Genomic DNA, 17629 nt, shown 5'->3' on the forward strand with positions numbered 1-17629 from the left:
TTTCCTCTTTCTCCTGCTCTCATTAATTACTTCCTCATGTGCTGGTTCCTGCCTGAGAAACACTGGGAAATTCTCAGGTTCTGAGAAAGAGGATTCTACAAAGGTTAAAATCCTAAATTAGGGAAGGTCTACCTGAGAAAGACTGGATTGACAAAGTTTCTCCAATCCAGCCCTTTACTCTTCCATGCTGTAATAAACTCAGTTATAGATTTAGCTTCCTATTTCTGCACCAGATCTAGGGCCAGCAAAGAGACAAATGGTTTGCTTCTTGCTTATGCTTCAACAGTATTTATGTCATATGGCCTGCTAGTGAAATTCCAGTAAACTGAGAGTTGATCCCACTTCCCCTGCAGTCAGTGATAACATCCTCCACTTGGGTCCACTTCTTTCACATAAAAAAAAAAAATGAATCCACAGCTTTAGCTACCCTAATGTTTTCCAGTTTTCAGGAAGAGATAAGTAATAACAAGATCCCAAAGAGATCAGGGTATCTCAGTAGAGAACTCATAATAGCCAAAATCAGAGCAAGCTTGTTCACAAAGGTGGTAAAATAACAGCAATGCAACTGGACTTCTAGGGAATGTTTCCCCATAATTGAAATCTCTGTTATAAGACCCATGGCACAAACCCCCATCTTTAGAGAGTTCATTTTTGTTGTGCCTAATTCATATTTAATATTTCAGTCTGACTAGATCTTTATGCTCATCTGACTGGGATACATCAGAAGTTCTCTTTGCCAAAGATTCCTACGCACCAGATGAAAAGGGATTATTTTGCAAGGCTTAGTTTGGATATTTACCTGCTATTCACTTCTGTACTTTTCTAACTGTGCATTTTTTTCTGAAAAGAGGTTGTCACAGCAGCCAGCTCAGAGAAAATTATTACAACATACCACATCTCTAAAGGTCTGCAGCCACTAGGCATGAGTATTTTTAGAGATATACGGACGGGAAGCACCTTGAGCTAAAAAAATTGACCATAGGTGACAGCTCCTTTAAACTCAAAATGTTTCAGGGATTATCTAATCATCTCCTTTTTCTCCCTCTAATCCAATGGGTGATCACATCTGATGATAGTTTTAAAATAATAATCTGAACAAAACAAGCAATTCCCATGGGAAAGCTCAGACTGTATGTACTTGTAAAGAAAATGCCACTTTGTCCTCTGTAGAGCAAGCCATGAGTATTAACCATCTGCACAAATACTGCAGTCCTGGAAAGCTTCATCTTTTTAATCAGAGCTTTGGATTTCATAGCAGGCATTTAATCGGCTGTGGGAGTGTTTTCAGCCAGGTTATGTAAATGCTGTTAAGAAACCAAATGTCTGGGAAAGATGCATCTAAGGAATGTACTAGTAGGAGACAGAGTGGGGGCTTTATTGTTTTGGGGGTAGGATGCAGTTTCCCAACAGTTTTTTAAAAACCTGCTGATCAAACTGGCAATATCCATAACCCATTGAAACTGGCCAAGCAGGACACTATAGCCCTACAGTCTTTATGGGGTTTCCAAGTGCCTTCCAGTGAGACTCACTCGAGGAATGTAGTGCATAAATATGGGACAGTATAGGCTGAGCAAGAGGGGAGCTTAATGCAGGAGTCTAGTGTGTGAGAAATGGCTCAGGTGGGCACCTATGCATGAATTGACAAAGTCAGATGTGCCTGCACGTCCTGTACCTCCTGTGGGTGCCTGCCCTGCCACACTCAGAAACTCTCATTTAATTTCTTGCAAGAGTGAAAGTGCCCTAAATTAAACAATTCCTTGGGGCAGTTCTCATCTCAGTTTCTCCAAGGTTAAGGGGTGGGAAAGCTGAACCATTCCTTCCTTTTCATAACAAGAAGTGGCAGCTTCTAATTAGGATCCATTAGAGGGTGCCCCAGGGAACCAATGGGACCATTTTTCAGCATGCATTGTTGAAATTATTTTTTGCCTTAGAATGGCATATTGGTTCAGCTATCTCAGTTATCTTCCCCAAGCCTACGTATGTACTTTGAGTCATCTCACTGCTGTGCTATGCCTAAAAGTAAGCATACGAGATCTCAAGAAATCCTTATGCTCTCATAGCTTTGTGCTCTCAGACCCCTGGAACAAGCTCTGATGAAACAGCAGGCATGGCCATAACATAAGAGAATTTGAATGAGAGGAAAATCATGAGCATAAACCCTGACTTTTTCATGTACAAGGTTCTAGAGTCAAACTCATAATCTAGAAGAGTATTCCATGAGCTCCAGGACTTCTGTGCTTACATCCACAACTACCAGAAGATGTGTCAACACTGCCAGCAGGCTGGCACCACCAGGAAGCCACTATACATCTGTAAAGACTGTTGGTAACTTCAAGTTCACAGAATATATTTTAAGTATAGGGCAGTCAAGGTACAGAACTGATAAGGCCCTTGAGGCGCTGAAGAATCACACCTTATCCCAGTTTAGTGTACAGCAGTGTTCCCAGTCCTTTGATAAGAGCATGGCTGTCCAGTAGAAAGGCCAGAGAAGCATCCTGCACCAGCACTGTCAGAGATGTTCCAAAATGCATTCAGGGAGCTCAGATAATTTTGAACCCACCTTATTGAAATCCACCCTTATGATTTCGACTTTGGTACAGGATCCAGGATGAAAGGAACCTGTCCTTCATGCAGCTGAGATCTCGAATTGATGACATATATGTAAGACTAATCATATTTGATCATATTTGATGGCAGACACCCCTTGACAACTTGTGAAATTGCTCCAAGACAACTCAGATTCAGCTATTTCTACTGAGAAACACCTATCTAAATTCCCACAGAAAGTGGCTGATGTCTCACTATATTGACATATTACTTGGTACTTTCCTTAAAACCTCAGCTCCCAGAGTCAAAGTGTTACAAGAGAAACTCATTATCCTGTCAAAAACCAATATATATTCCAAGCACTTATAGTGACAAAAAGAGTCTACAATGTGAAGTATTGCATCTTAATTCCTCTGAAAAAAAAAGCAAGCATATTTACTTTTTAATTCTGTCTCATCCTTCACAGTTTGAACTGATAATCTTCCTGCAAAGAGGATACCTTGCCTTGAGTGAGAAGATGTTCTGAACCAATCTGTCATTTGAGTTCCTTTTTAATCAAAAGCAATGAGAATTGCTTTCAAAGGGACAAAACAAAACAAGAAGGGGCAAAGAGCATATTCTCCATAGAAAATGCATCACAGTAAAATTACAGCCCTGTGACTCCATTGCCTGCCTGTTTTTAGTGTCTGCAACACACAAGAAGCTGTTTAAAAGGAAGGTAGTGCCCTTTAAATATGTGCAAAGTCTTTACTGCCTTATCACGGTATAGACATTTTTATTAGAGCCAGAGAACATTCCAACTCCCAAAGGTAATAATAACACAGTTTGCCAGAAAACAATAGCAAACTAAAAGAGAGGGTTTTTGTTTAAGTGCTGCTAAATTTGCTGCTATGGCCTCTCTCAGTGGGGTTCCAACATCAGCCCTGCTCTTGCCCCTGTTGGACAAAGACACCTAATATTCCTAAACTTTCCCAGAGTTTAGGAATAGGCCTCCCCAGCTTCATGCCCTTGGGACTCAGCTGAAGGTGTAACTAGCATTTCCTTCAGGGCATTCACGGACTAAAAGACCTGGAGATTCTGACTCTCCACTCCCTGCTCAGCCCTGGAGTGTCAGGTGGCCAAGTCCTGGTTTTCAGCAGCCTCCTCCAGGTATACATCTTCAGCTGGCATGGAATGGATTAGTTTAATAGTAAGAATTCAATAGGGAGAACATGGAGCTATAAAAATGGAAATCAGCTCCTGTTCTATATTAACCTGTCAAAAATTCTCACCAGAGCTAACAATCAAGTTGACGTTAAGCTAATTACGGAAAGACCTGCAAATACAAAAAAATTGTTACCTGTCTGTATTTCCACCTCTACATAACTGACCAGCCTAGAAGTCTTAAAGTACTGATGTTCATTTGCCTCTCTGCACACATACCAGAGCCCATATTTGGAGATAAAATGTGCAGAACTGCCTGTTACTCTCATAGATTCTGTGGCTGTACACACAAACAGCCCATTTGGCATGCAGGCTCTCAGCTCTTGTACAAAAATGCATGTTCTGGCCAGCACTGCCTGCAAACTCAACCTCAAGGAGCAATTATAGTCACATAAACTCTGTTTCTTACATAACACTAAATAACATGGCTCATGGAAAGTGACTCTCCTGGCCCCGTTTATATGATTTAGACAAGAAAATAGCTCCTTCAGGGCAAACTAATTCAAACCCCTCTTCTCCAGATGATGAGGGGCTGTTGATGGTTGCTATGCTGCCTGTTAGACTTCACTCTACAGTGCACTGTTGTAGTACAGGACAATTATGCTGATACTCCAGCTTTTTATCCCTGAAATTGCCACTGACTCTCCTCTTTCCCCGCTCCTTGTTTATTTGGTGCTATTCCATTGACATGCCCTCCTTACCTCCAATTCAGTACAAAGACACTCTGCAATATCTGCTGGTCCTTGTTGCAGTTTGCTCTCGCCAGACTTCCTATCTGGTGTATGGATAGGAAAGAATGATATCTGTAAGTTAATGGCATTCCACTGAATCTCTTTCCCTAGGCACCAGCTGCCCCATAAGGATAGTTGAGAGTGGAGAGGGGGCTCTTATGGTGGGGGAAAGTGGGAAGTGGCAAATGTTCAGCAACTACAATGCTTCCTCCCTCAATAGCCTCTAACAAAGACATGATGTCCCTTCAGATGAACCTCTCAGTGACTGCACTGGCACTAGGATTTCACAGCCTGGGTTTTCAGCTGCTGCATGAGCCAATGTTTGCAAAGATCCCTAAACCTGGGCTTACAAGGGGCTCCCAGCTGTCATTAAGGACTGGAAGGGTGAAGTTGCTTTGTGCATGTTTAATTCTTTAAATTAACACAATTTTAAGAAAGGATCTGGTAACTTTTACAGTAAGATAACTAACTGTCATAAAAAGATTGTATATATAGTATACTCAGTAAAGCCAGAGAAGCAGAAGAACCTAGCTCTCCACCTTGGTGCAGGGAGCTACACCACCAAACATTCATTTACAGCCACACAGAACTTTAACTTGGGTACACGAGTAAATTGCTCAAATAACTGCAGCAGCAGAAAAAAAGAAGGATTAGTTTCCTCGTCTACTCTGTGGCTAGGATCAGATTCATCACTAGTGTAATCCCACTGATTTCACTGCAGTCACACTTGGGATCACTTTGGGATTTTGCAGGCTACATTAATGCAGCAGGATGCTGCACTCACGAGCTTTCCCAAGCATTAGCATTCTGATGTGGTAGAAATTCATCCCATAATATAGTACTGAGGATTTTCAAATTATAAAGAAGCAAAGAGGCCTGCTGTCACCACTGCTAGCTAATTATAGCAGCATAGCCAGACTTCCCTTGCAGAATTCCATATGCCATATTCATCCGGCACAATAAATAAACCATATTAAAGGGGGAAGGCTGAGAAGACATTTCTGATTTTAAAATCCTTTAACCCTGAAGTTAGAAATAGATGCAGTAACTGAATGGCAATTTGCCTATTTTTATTTCATACAGCTTTTCGTCATGCGTCTATAGATGTGCTTCCGCAGAAGTGGGTGGGAAAGAGGGCACGGGAAGAACTCACGATTTGGCAATTCATTAAGAGTTTCCCTATTAGACTCCTCCACTCAACCCTGGGCGTTAGGTAGAACTCAGAACTCCACCAGTCTTCCACTTGGCACTGGTTGGACACTTAGCTAGGACGACAAGACCAGATGAAACATTGATCTCATCTTTTTTGTCAGTGATGCTCAGCATTGGAGAGACCCTGTCTTAGATATTGACTAGAGCAGCCACAGCACAGAGAGGGGACTTGAATAATAAATAGAATATTAAGAACAAGCAAATTAATAAAGATATAAATTAAAGAAATAATACAGAACAAGTCCAGGTAACAGAATGAGACCTGCTGTAGTTTTGGGGATTACTCTGCCCTGGAAGAGTTGGATAGAATTGCTTGGCCTTAGTTCCCAGTCAGCACTGGCATTTACAGACTCTTTACAGGGTGCTTTGGCATCAAGTATCCAAATGTGATTTCTACAGCTCAGCCAACACCACATTGTGGAGTGCCATATATCTTTCTGTTGATCACAGTTCTGGCTGCTCAGAAAAAGAAAACAAAAAGTGAATGGTTGCTAATATTTTCCTGATCCATTAGCTACATGAGTAACACAGGGCAGTAAAGTAGTTGTTGAAATGCTGCCTGTGCAAATACTCATTGCATTAAAATGTGTCTATGTAATGAGTGAAAATTGAAATAAGTCTAGACTACATTGAAGGTGAAAAGAAAGAAAAAAGGAAAGCACCTGCATGTGACTGTGGCATGGCTTCTCCCTGCAAAGAAATGAGAAAGAAGACCGGATCCCAGCTTTGAGATGTAAACCAGCTGGTGGAAGACATACAAGATCTGCTGGCTTAATACTTTGAAGGAGTAACACTGAAGGAGTATCAAGTCTACTGCCCTGTGCTGTAGCACTGAATGAACACACTAGAGCAGCTGGCTTCTCAGATACCCATGTTCAAAAGAAACTGTGTGTGCAGCCCTGGATGAGATACATGGTACTGCCACAAACTCCCTTCTCCTACCAGGATTTCTGTAGGACCAAGAGATGATTCTCTTGGGAAATAGATTCATGAATCCAAGAGATCTCAGGTCTAGAAATGCAGACTGTACACAGATTGGCAAGGCCTAGGAAGGTTTCTGTTCACAACTAAGAGATATCTAGCCATATATCTGAATCCATGAGTAGCCAAATAAGTATCTGAAATAGGCTGTGAACTTAGAACCAAAACCAGAGTAAACTAAAGCACTGAAGCAAGCTGAGGAACTTCCAGGACAGCAAGCAGTAGCGGGATTTCTGCTTCTCTTAAGAAGCCACAGTGGATTAGATGACCTCAAATGAGCAGTAACTAGTAACAAGATTCTAGTTGAATTCATCTATCACTATATTTCATTAGATGGGAATAGATGGAGGTGGCTTGGGTAAAAAAATGACTGTATCTTTCCCTAAAATAGCTAATCATCCACACAGAAAGGCTGGATTTGTGCTAGCCAACCTCAGGACTTCTCACTAGACTTGCTATTTCGCAACACCAAGATCGAGTTATGTACATCTATCACTACCTGGTCCCAGCTCTTTGTTGGTCATAAACACAGCACTTGGGACAAAAATGCGGGAAGACTACAGCCTGACACAGCTCAGTGCTGCTATTTTCTTCATCTTTCAAGGACAGTGTGCTTTCCCACTGCTTCCATGCAGTCCCTTTATGAACCCATATGGTAGCAGCTCTCAGGATTACATGACAAAAACGCTGAGAACTTGTCTGACCATGTCTACAATAAGCTACACATCTCTCCAGGATTTCTGGAGGGCTATATGGCATTCTGGCTTGTTTACCGACATTGCCGAGACATTTACAGAGGGAGCACGGTGACCCTGTGCACTGCTTCTTACACCATCATTCATAATGGTGTCGTGGGATCAGATCCTGATGCAAAGTTGATGCAGTGAAGTGTATGGCATAAGAAGGTAGATCCCCCTCATGTTACAGATGAAGCTGAGACAGAGGCTGATTCTTACAGGACCTCCAGGGAACTGGATGAAATTCAGAAGCAGAGAACAGTGCTTCTCTGGATACCACTGGCAGCACAATTACACAGCTGCAGCCCCCAGGCTGAATACATTACACCATTATATTTATTTGCCATTTGCCTTATTGATGGCAGGCTCCATTCAGTATATGCTTTGCAGAAATTTGTTAGCAAGTGTTTTAAAGTTTCTCCTGAGATTTAAAATTGATGTATGAAGATCCAAGCTGTCTTTAGTAATTTTTATCACACTGACTGGACTGCAAAAATCAAGATGGCAAAGGTTTGTCAGCTAAGTGACTCATATAAGGTGGCTGAGAGGAAAACCACCAAGTTAAAAAATTGTCAGATTTACACCACTGTAGGTCACACAAAGTTAGACCCACACTTTGCCTTTTATTTATCAGTTACCTCATTTCCTTTTATGTTTATTGGATACAGATGGTGTCCCCAGACAGACACAGGCCTTTTAACACATACATCTGTTATATAATTGTCAGAGTAGCTTTGCAACAACTCCTGGCTTATTTTAGATCTCCTGTTGTTTGGACCAGCTCCTGAAAGTCCAATGGCTCAAAACATCAGGAAACAGTTCAGTTGTTAGAATCTGAAGGATTCAAACCCTAGGGTTGGCATTAACTCAGAGTCATATTTTTTTCCAGTAAGTAACGTGGACTAAAAAAATCAAGATGGTTGTATTTCAGTGCAAAAAACTGTTGGAAAGGAATAAAGAATTCCCCTTGGGTTTGGATTCCATTAGGCTGCAGTTCCATTTGTTTCAGAGACCTAGATATAGAACTGAACTTCCTCAAAGTTAATTCCCAAAGCTGGGTATTGGATGTAGGTCACTTTCCGGCTTGTTCTGAGATTCAGCTGAGCTAGAAATACTGTTTGGTTTTCTCTAAAAAGTGAAAGCCACACATATCCTTTCGGTTCTGTCCAGGTCATTGCCCCTGAAGGCACTGCCACAAGGTATAATGATAACATCAGTGCACAACTGACACGTGTGAGCCAGGGAAAGCTGCATTTCCAGACTTTGCTTTTAAGGAGAGAATTCACTGAACCAATCGTTCCACATACTGAAATAGGCACTGCAGGACATAGGTGCTGGGGAAAGTGTCCTTCTATATTTGACCTAAAGACATATTTTGGACAACTTTTTTTTCCCCTCTGCAGCCAATATTTTTTTCTATGTACTGTTCAATCACCTTCAAAGAATATCACTAGATTTCTGTTGCTGGCATTCCCATCACATAGGCATCCACCTTAGTGGCCCAAGGTTCATATGTGCCATGTCAGTAAGCTGCAAAATGTTAAGAAGACTTCCTTTGTAAAAAAAAATAAGCTGGTTACTAGATCTAAATCCACATAGCTTGGCTGACCCTGAAGTGGCCTTCTATGTCTGATAAAGAAGATGCCTTAGAGCAGAAGCCTGCAGAACAGTCCATGAATATTCCTGTGTAGCAGCAGTATCCAGTGGGTAAAGAAAGATTCCTGGTAATATAATTGGAAAACTAGGATAGCACTGTGTAAGAGCCAAGGTTCTCTCCCATATCCAGGTCTCTTCTGTTGCAGTAAGCATTATAATGTCATCACTGTCCCATTACTTTTTAGACTAGCTCCACAGCACACAGAAGGGTATTGCTTCTCAGTATCATCTTTGTGCATGAGGACAGTTACCCTGCTCTCTCAAGTTCTCCCTTCCTTCTCTTAGATGCAGCACTTCCTATGTCTGTCTTGCACTTGTAAAGCTCAAAAGGAAAACTCTTTATGTCCTGTGAACTGCCTTTGGGTGAGACATGCCAGACCAGCTTGTTTCTTTTCACAAATGTTACCTGCACTTTTTTACACACCAGAGGTTTGAACACCTCTCCAAAGTGGTTATATACCAAGGCAAAATCTTATGAAAATGATCAAAATACTTAGCTGCTGATGCTAAGTGATGTTGTGTTTGCCTGAGAAGGTGACTTCACAGGCAGTCTAACACAGCTTTCCAATTTTGTTTCTGGAAAAGAAAGACTAGCTGGAAAAAAAAAAAAAGAGGCCTGACATAAGAGTCTGGGCATGCAAGCTCACATGGTTACAAGCACTGGCAAAATAAAAGCCTAAGTTATCTTGATATTTATTGTGCAAGCACAAAAGAAGCTACTCTAAATGTGAATGGATCTTTCCAAACAATTGATGCTGGCTATACCTACCTGTCCCTAATGTTTTTCTAGGTTTATATTAACATATAAATCTGTCTGGTAAAATGCAAGCTGAGGGAAGGAGCATCAGTGCAAGCTTCTATCTGCGTGCCACATTCCCAAATATTTAACAGTACTCATTCTCCATCTCCTGGCCAAAGGGTAAAATGCACTGCAGCTCTGGTTAGAGCCAAGTCAGATTCAATTCACTCATTTTCCCACTCGTTACTCATGGGCTATTGGGAAAAAGAATGGCATGTGATTCTTTTATGACCTTGCTGCCATATTCCTGTTGTGAGTGCAGAGTCTTATGCTGGCAAGTTGTGTGCTGTGTTCTTACCACACTACAGGCCATCTGGGTTTGGCATAAACGTATTATTTAATGTTACTGCCATGAACACTGTTCTTTGCCATCAATGCAGGCCACTCTTTTAACCCTGTACCAGTCTACATTAGCAATGACTAAATGTAAACCATAATTCCTGTTTTCTTCAACAGAGCCATGCTTGATGCACCATGGATCAACAGAATGGGACAGGCAAGCTTAAACAATATGTTTACAAGGTGTCTCTGACCTCAGCAGTGATAAAGTCAGTACAATGTGTCCTACCTGACACAGATAGACATGAACACTGTCACCATTACCACCAGCAGAGAGGCAATACACACTAAAGTTGCCTCACCTCTTTGAAGACAAAATCATTATATAAGCAGTAATACTTTACACTTTTAGATTCACACATGATGGCACTTAAGGCACCAGTGATCCCATGCCGGTAATATCTGAACTGAGATCTCACAACAATGACATCTCTGCCTTTTAGAGCTCTCTAGACTACCTGCTGAACACGGACACACGGTGTCTTACAGGAGTTACTGAATCTCCAGCTCTCCTTACTGTGGACTAAATTATCGTAAAATCACGTCAAAAAACACTCAAAGTTTAAAAAAGAACGATCCTGCATCCTTTCGCGATCAGCCATTGCCCCGTGTTTCAAAGACCATTTTGCATGAACAGAAAAAAAAGGAAACGATCCCAAATATTTATTATCCTCGACACCACGACGGCGTTAGGCGAAGCAGAAACACCGAGCACAGGCAGCTCGGCCCCGCCGTCCTGTCCCACTTCACGCTGCAGCGGGCAGTTGCCAGGGCAGGAGCCGAACCCGGGCCAAAGGCGGGGTGCAACAGCCGCTCTCACCCCAGACCTGGTCTAGAGCCATCTCAGGCAACCCCACCTCCAGGCGAGGCAGCCACATCGCTCCCTCTCCCGGCGGCCCCGAAGGCGAGCAAGGGCCTGGGCCTCGGGGGCCTCCCGCGGCCTCCCGGGACTTGTAGTCGGCGGCGCCCCGCGGGCGGGGAGACAGGGCGGGCGGAGAACTACCTCTCCCAGCATACTCCGGCGGCTGCCCACCCGGCTGCGAGAGGCCTGGGCGGGGTGCGCGGGCGGCCCCGGGGGGAGTGGGGTCGAGTGGCGCCGCGGAAGCACCCGCGGGAAGGCCTGTGGTAGCGGTTCGGAGCCTCGACCGCTTCCCCGGGGGTAAGAAGAGGGTACCTTGGAGGGAGAGGGGCTGATTCGGGTCGGGAGGAGCGTCGCCGCGGGTAGGGCCGTCCAGTGCCGCCTCAGCCGCGGTCTCACACCGCTTCAGCGGGGGGTCACGCGCCCCCTCAGCGAGGGTCTCGCGCCGCCTCAGCCGGGGTCACGCGCCGCCTCAGCCGGGGTCACGCGCCGCCTCAGCGGGGGTCTCGCGCCGCCTCAGCGGGGGTCTCGCGCCGCCTCAGCGAGGGTCTCGCGCCGCCTCAGCGAGGGTCTCGCGCCGCCTCCGCGGGTGAGAAGCCGCCTCAGGGCCTGGATAGTACCAGTGGCCCCGGCGGCTCTGGTGACCCGGGAGTCTCGCTGCTGAGCAGGGCCTGGGGCGGCCGGTCGATCGGTTCTCGACGGGGTGCCGGATCCCAAGGGCGGGAGTGAGGGGCGAGAGCGGCCGCAGCGCTGTTGCCGGCGGCGGTGGCGGGGAGGTGCCTCCGCCGCGGAGGCTGCGGCCGCGCTGGAGCCCGCCTGGGCCGCCGCGGTTGCGGGGCACAGTGTCTCGTGGGACGGAGGGCTTGAGGAGCAGAGGAGCCAGTGGCCGCTGGCTGCAGCGATGGTACTCACCTGAGCCTTCTCCGTAGGCCACTGTTGTGGGTCCGCTGCTCAGACTCCTGCGCCGAGGATGAACGAGGGAAAGAAGCAAACACAGCCCTTGGCAAAGGACAGTGGCTTTCTGAGGAATTGTCTGAATTTCATTCCCTCTCAGCTCTGTCAGGTATGTGCCTGTTTTTTTCCCCTTTTTCTTGCTTGGACTTTGCTGAGAATAGGTTTGCTCTAAGTGGACAATGTTCACTTCTGCCACATTTAGGCAGGGCTGAGTCTGTGGTGTTGCATGTTACTTGCTCCTGCTCCATTTTTATTTCTTGTCTTCTGGGTGGCTGCCCTGGAAGATGTAAATATACATCCTGTTTTCCTGTTCCAAAACAGGTACTGCAGGTAAGTCGTTACTTGCTGAGCTGAAACATTGGCAGTGATTCCTACGGAGTGTTTTGTATCACTGGAGCATGTGCTGTATGCTGGATATAACTCAGAACTGCAGCACATGTGGCTTTTTCCTGTGTTTTTATGGTGTTTGTAGTTGTCATGAAAGTAGTCAAATTTAAGCCTAGAGAAGATGGTTCAGCTGTATTAGAAGTTCTATGTATATTTGTTATGATTTCCCTCCAGAAACTCAACTACAGAACTCATGGAATGTAACAAATTCCAATTTCTTCCTCACTTAGAAACGAATGAGGATGCCATTCTTATTTCTCCTCAATGTATCGAGAAGTAAAACTACTTCCTGAGAAGAACAGTGCATTTGTTCATCCTTTTAGGTGCTTCCTCTCGACTGCCTGGTGAATTTTTTTTGTCCATAGTTTGAGGATATAGATGAGTGAACTGTCAAGGAATGCAGTTACTGTAAATAACCCACATTCCCCACATTATTGTGATTGGAGTGATGTGTGCCATGTTGATAATGGAAATCAGAAAGAGAAGCTTCAATAGTTTTGGCAGATCTAGAGAAGTTCTTGCCCTATTTTGAGCTTTGTTTTCTGCTCTGAGTTATAGATGTCTAGCTTTGTGTCTGGAGCAGATAGATTTACATTGTGTGGATGACAGTTCCCTTCAAGAAGTTGTTCTTACAGCAGCCAACTAACAGTAGATTGGGTGTCGAGTGACTCGCACTGTAGTCCCAGCTCCATCACTGATGTATCTTCAGTACCTTAAGCCAGTTTCCATACTCATCTTGTCTATTTTTGTGGTCAAAAGTCAGGAGTTCATTTAGGACTGGCAAGTGTGCCTGCTACATATTTTCACTTAGCTGGTTGTTGTTTAACAGTGTCACTCATGGTTCTGTTTTCCTTAATAATGATTCTGTTTTTAGGCTTCAAAAAGGTAAATACTTTTCCTTTCTCTTTGTATAGCATACCTCTCTGAGTCACTGTCCTGAGAAGAATCTTCAGAATTGTATTTGAATTGGCTTCACTATCTGCTTATTATGATATTGTTGTAGAACATCTTATGTTTTGACATGCCTTTGAATGCATATTTGAAGCTCCATGACTGTGAAAATCCTGAGCCACATTAGTATATAAAGAATCTGTTATTTTCCTGCTTTGGTCTGCCACGGCTGCTAATGCACTGCTGGGAATGTTTGGGAGAATTGGGAGTCTGCCCATAACCTCTTTCACTAAAATTTTGATAAATGTCTTGGAAGTTGCAAAACCTGTGGAAATACTGCAAGTATAGTGGTTGCAGTTGTCTCCCTCCATTTTCATTTGGAAAGGAGTACGTTCACAGCTCTCTAAGCTACCTTGATCAACAAATGTGTGGCTACATGACCAGCACGAGCTATTCAGAGCAGTGGCACTTACCTCTGAAACCAGCCTATCTCTTGCCTTGCATTTGTGTAGCATTAGTATTGGTTGTTCAAAGAGAGCAGTTTTGGTTGGCTGTGGTTTTGCTGAAGTTGAAGGCTTTCTCTGACTTGATAAATAAGCTCACCTTGGTCATAGTGCCCCTGCGTGCCTGTTCCCATCAAATCTGTTTACCTTGCTCATCATCTCTGATATAGAACTGTGCCTGGGCTCTGACAGAATTCAGGATCAGGCTGAATGTTACCATACCACTTGAAACAGTACTGATTGTGCCCTTTCATTTTGAGTTGCTGTTTTCCAGGGATCCAGGAATAAAATGCAAAGTCCTGTGAGCAGATTATTTGAGTTGTTTTTCAAGGGTTTAGATTTATGGCTTTTCAAGGGAGTTTGTTGGAGGGGCCAGGGTGTTGTAATATGGTGTGCTCAGAGGGAGACCAATGCAACTTTCAGTACATTCTCAGTAGAAGCTCTGTTTAGAGAGAAATCATTGGATACTCTTCTCTCCTTAAGCAAAGAGTTAGAAAGTGGAGTCTCATGTTTCTTGGGAAACATACAGAGTTTTTTTCTGCTCTGAACAATTCTTTTAACACTTAGGCTGGCTGTATGTGGCAAATTGCATCGGTGAAGTGACTGTGTGCTATCAGGACAGTAAACGGCTTCATCTTAGACCTCAACCCACGTTCCTTGATATGGCCAGAAAGAATGCAGGGATGCCTGCTGGATCATGAGTTGATTCTTTTTTGTTTGGTTGGGTTTTTTTACCCCCAGTGACTAGTATGGGCCAATCTGTAGAGAACAGACCTTAGAGCTACGATATGTAAGTTTTCTTCTTGGCTCTGCCATCAATTCCGTATATAACTATGGTTCCATTTACCATCTGTAAAATATTCTTGTATTCTTTAAAGTACTCAGCTATCCAAAGCCAAAAGATAACATCTGTGCTTCTAGAATGTACAAACTTGTAAGTGATTTGGTGTACTACGTGCTGACCCTCAAACCTTTGTAAGTGCCAGAGAGAAAAGCAACAGCTAACTTACTCAATTTGTTCTGCTCCTAGGCAGCCAATGTCTCTCTAGCCAAAGGAGTGTCAGGATAGATTAAACTTAAACCTTTTGATCTGCTTCCAGAGCACAGAAAGGGCAAGTTCCAGGCTGAAGACTGACAGAAGTGCGATGTTGACCATTCTGAAAGCCTGAAGGGGAATCCAGAAGTTGGTAGGAAGAGCTATCAGGGCACATCAGCGATTCAGCAGGTTTTATACTCCAGCTTGCTCTGTGCCAGAGTCTGAAGTAGCTGCTTTTCATTTTGAAAAGTTGGAGGAAGTCTTGCTCCTAGCTCAGTTGATTTGTAAGCCTATTGTATTACCTCTACTGAGGGTACTGGAGTCTAAATATCTGTGAGTAGCCATATCATAGAACCACTATTTAATCATGTGTCTGCCAGCAGGACTTCAGTGTTAGTTCCTCTTACTAGCCAGTACAAGGGGTCCAGGCAGCTGACTGCTGACCTCTTAATGCCCATGGCCAGAAAAGCAATGGTGATTCTTGGCAGGAGAGGGGAGTTCTCCAGTTTTTTTCAATGAAAAGTGAAAAAGACCTTAATTCAAACTTAGAAAACAATTGCTTCTATGTGTTTTGTTTTTGGTGGGGAGTGTGTTTGTTTGTTTTTACTGTAATGCATTGTAAATTTAATTCTGAAATCCATTATTGAAGAAAGTGGATATTCAAAAATCCCAGCTACTAAGCTTTTTGAGGCTTGAGGCAGCAATCTGCGAGCTGTCGGGTCCAATTAAAGCAAATGGCTGGAGCTGTTTTTTCTCCCTCCTGGAGAGAACACAGTTCATCAAAAGCCAGAAGGAAATTTCATTGGGCTCATGAGCAATTATCTTCGGGGATGTAATAAGAGAGATCCACTAGTTGCCCAGTGTGAACTTTCACGTATAATCACTCTTAATTCTCCAGTGGGCAGATGAGCACTGATCTCACCAATTTGAATATTGAAGTTTTTGTGTTCAGTAGAAGCTGGTAGAGAAGCATGGGGAAGAACAGGTTTATAGCTCCTTAGTAGTATCATAGGGGCAGGATGAACACAGTATGTATAAATAAACAAATACTGAGTTTCAAGAGCAATGATCTGCCCATTTTTGACTGGCAGAGGACAGAGTGTTTTCTCCTCTTGATAATATTATGTATTTTCTGTCTCTGAATGGGAATTTGTGGAGATTTTGACCCCTGTCACAACTGCCCCAATCACCCAGGATTCACCAGGGTGAAGATTGTGCCCTCAGTTGGCAACCTCTAGCCCTGTTTCAGTGTACCTCCTTGCATAGTCATATTTGTTTCACAGGCCTTGCATTTGCAATTCAGAGCATGCATGTGCATGAGAGTCATAAGGAGGATGCAGAACAGTATTGTGAGGAAACCCCGTGTGGTTTGATGCTGTGGCTGTGGATGTCTGTGCAGGATTCATGGCTTTTCAAGGATAAAAATAGTGATGCTCACTGCGGTCATTCTCTGGAGAATCTGACCTAGACATGTCTGTCTCCAGCTGGCTGGAGAGTAGAGCTGGGAGTCTCCTGAGTGCTGTCTGGAGGGAACAAGGTAGCTCCTTGCTTGCTAGCGGCCTGATGCAGATGACTGTAAGGGAGCAGGTTCTGGCCCAGGGTGACTTCCCCGGCTCTCAGAAGGAAACATGGCTTTTATCTCAGCCCAGGGCTGTGGAAACAGTCTCGGGGCTTTAGGGGCCAGTGGGCAAGAGGGAGGCTTGCCCTCGTCTGGGATGGATCTTCCTCCCCCTCTGCCCTCGCCGTCGTGCAGCCGTGGGACTGGGTCGCCGCAGCTCTCCCGGGGAGATGAGAGTCATCAGTGTGCTCTGAGCTGCCTCCCCATCCTCTGAGCCTGGGCGGGACGAGGCTCTCAGGGGCGATGATGCCGCCCGAAGCGAGGCCGGGAGCGGGCAGCGGCTGGCTCCGCCCTGGAGCCGCCCCGCATGTCCCGGCTGGGCTGCGCTGTCGCGGCTGCGGCCGCAACCGCAGCGCCGGGGACGGGCCGAGGGTGCCTGCTGGAAAGCGAAACTGCCCCCGGCGCCCGACAGCCGCCGGCCCAGGGACGCACCTGGCGCCGAGGCGCGGCCGGGGGACAGGGTCCCGCGGGGCAGCAGCCGCTCCTGCCCGCAGGTAAGGCAGGGCGGGGGAGCCGCGCCGGGCCGGCCCTCGGTCTCGATGGGAGTGGCGGCAGCGCGTCGCGGCCTGAGGCTGGCGGAGCTCTCAGGGGGCTGGGGCCGGTACCTCCGCGGTGGTAACGGACAGGGCGGTATGAGGAGCTGCCGAGCGTTGGTGGCGGGGGACCCAGGGCTCTAGCTCCTTTTGGGCTCTGGCACGGCGATGACTGTCCCAGCAACCTTCCAGCCGGATCGGATTGGCATTCCCTGCTCTAAAGCACCTAGCCTGGGTCTAAAGGATTCTATTCTTCTCTCAGTTTTAGGGGTTTGTAGCCCACATGTGCTTTGGATCCTTTGGAAAGACACGTAAGAGCGAGAGAATGAAAGATGACCTGAACTCTGTGGTAGGTGTTGGATGCTGCAGATCTCCTGTTTATTAGAGAGATAATATCCAAAATAAACGGACTGCACCTATGGAGAAGGAAGAGTCAGAGAAAATGAAGTAGTAAGAAATAGGATATGATGTTATTTTCAAAAATACTTAGCATAATAATGACTTCTTTTGGGGTTTATGGGAAAGTTGGGCATTTCAGGTGCAAGTGACCTGCTGTGCAAAAGACCTCGTAATGAAAGTTCTGCTGCAGTTTGCCCCATGTGCGTTCACACACGGTATTCGGAAACTAGAGGGATATCAAAAT

General features: G+C 45.0%; 1 protein-coding gene across 4 annotated transcripts in view; it reads left to right on the forward strand.

Annotated features, from left to right (window-relative positions):
• The first annotated feature begins 11236 nt into the window (after positions 1 to 11236).
• The window catches only part of MIB2 (MIB E3 ubiquitin protein ligase 2), a 34695-nt gene continuing 28302 nt past the window's right edge, over positions 11237 to 17629 (forward strand). Inside the window, exons 1-2 of one of the 4 annotated variants that reach the window (XM_062012903.1) lie at positions 11237 to 11364; positions 11994 to 12127. The gene's annotated coding sequence lies outside the window, so the exon portion shown is untranslated. Of the gene's footprint in view, positions 11365 to 11993; positions 12128 to 16790; positions 16948 to 17248; positions 17336 to 17629 lie in introns of those variants that run through there. The other 3 variants (XM_062012899.1, XM_062012900.1, XM_062012902.1) reach the window with 3 other exon arrangements.

The sequence above is a fragment of the Colius striatus genome, chromosome 21 (assembly GCF_028858725.1).
Source record: "Colius striatus isolate bColStr4 chromosome 21, bColStr4.1.hap1, whole genome shotgun sequence".
Taxonomy (NCBI): domain Eukaryota; kingdom Metazoa; phylum Chordata; class Aves; order Coliiformes; family Coliidae; genus Colius; species Colius striatus.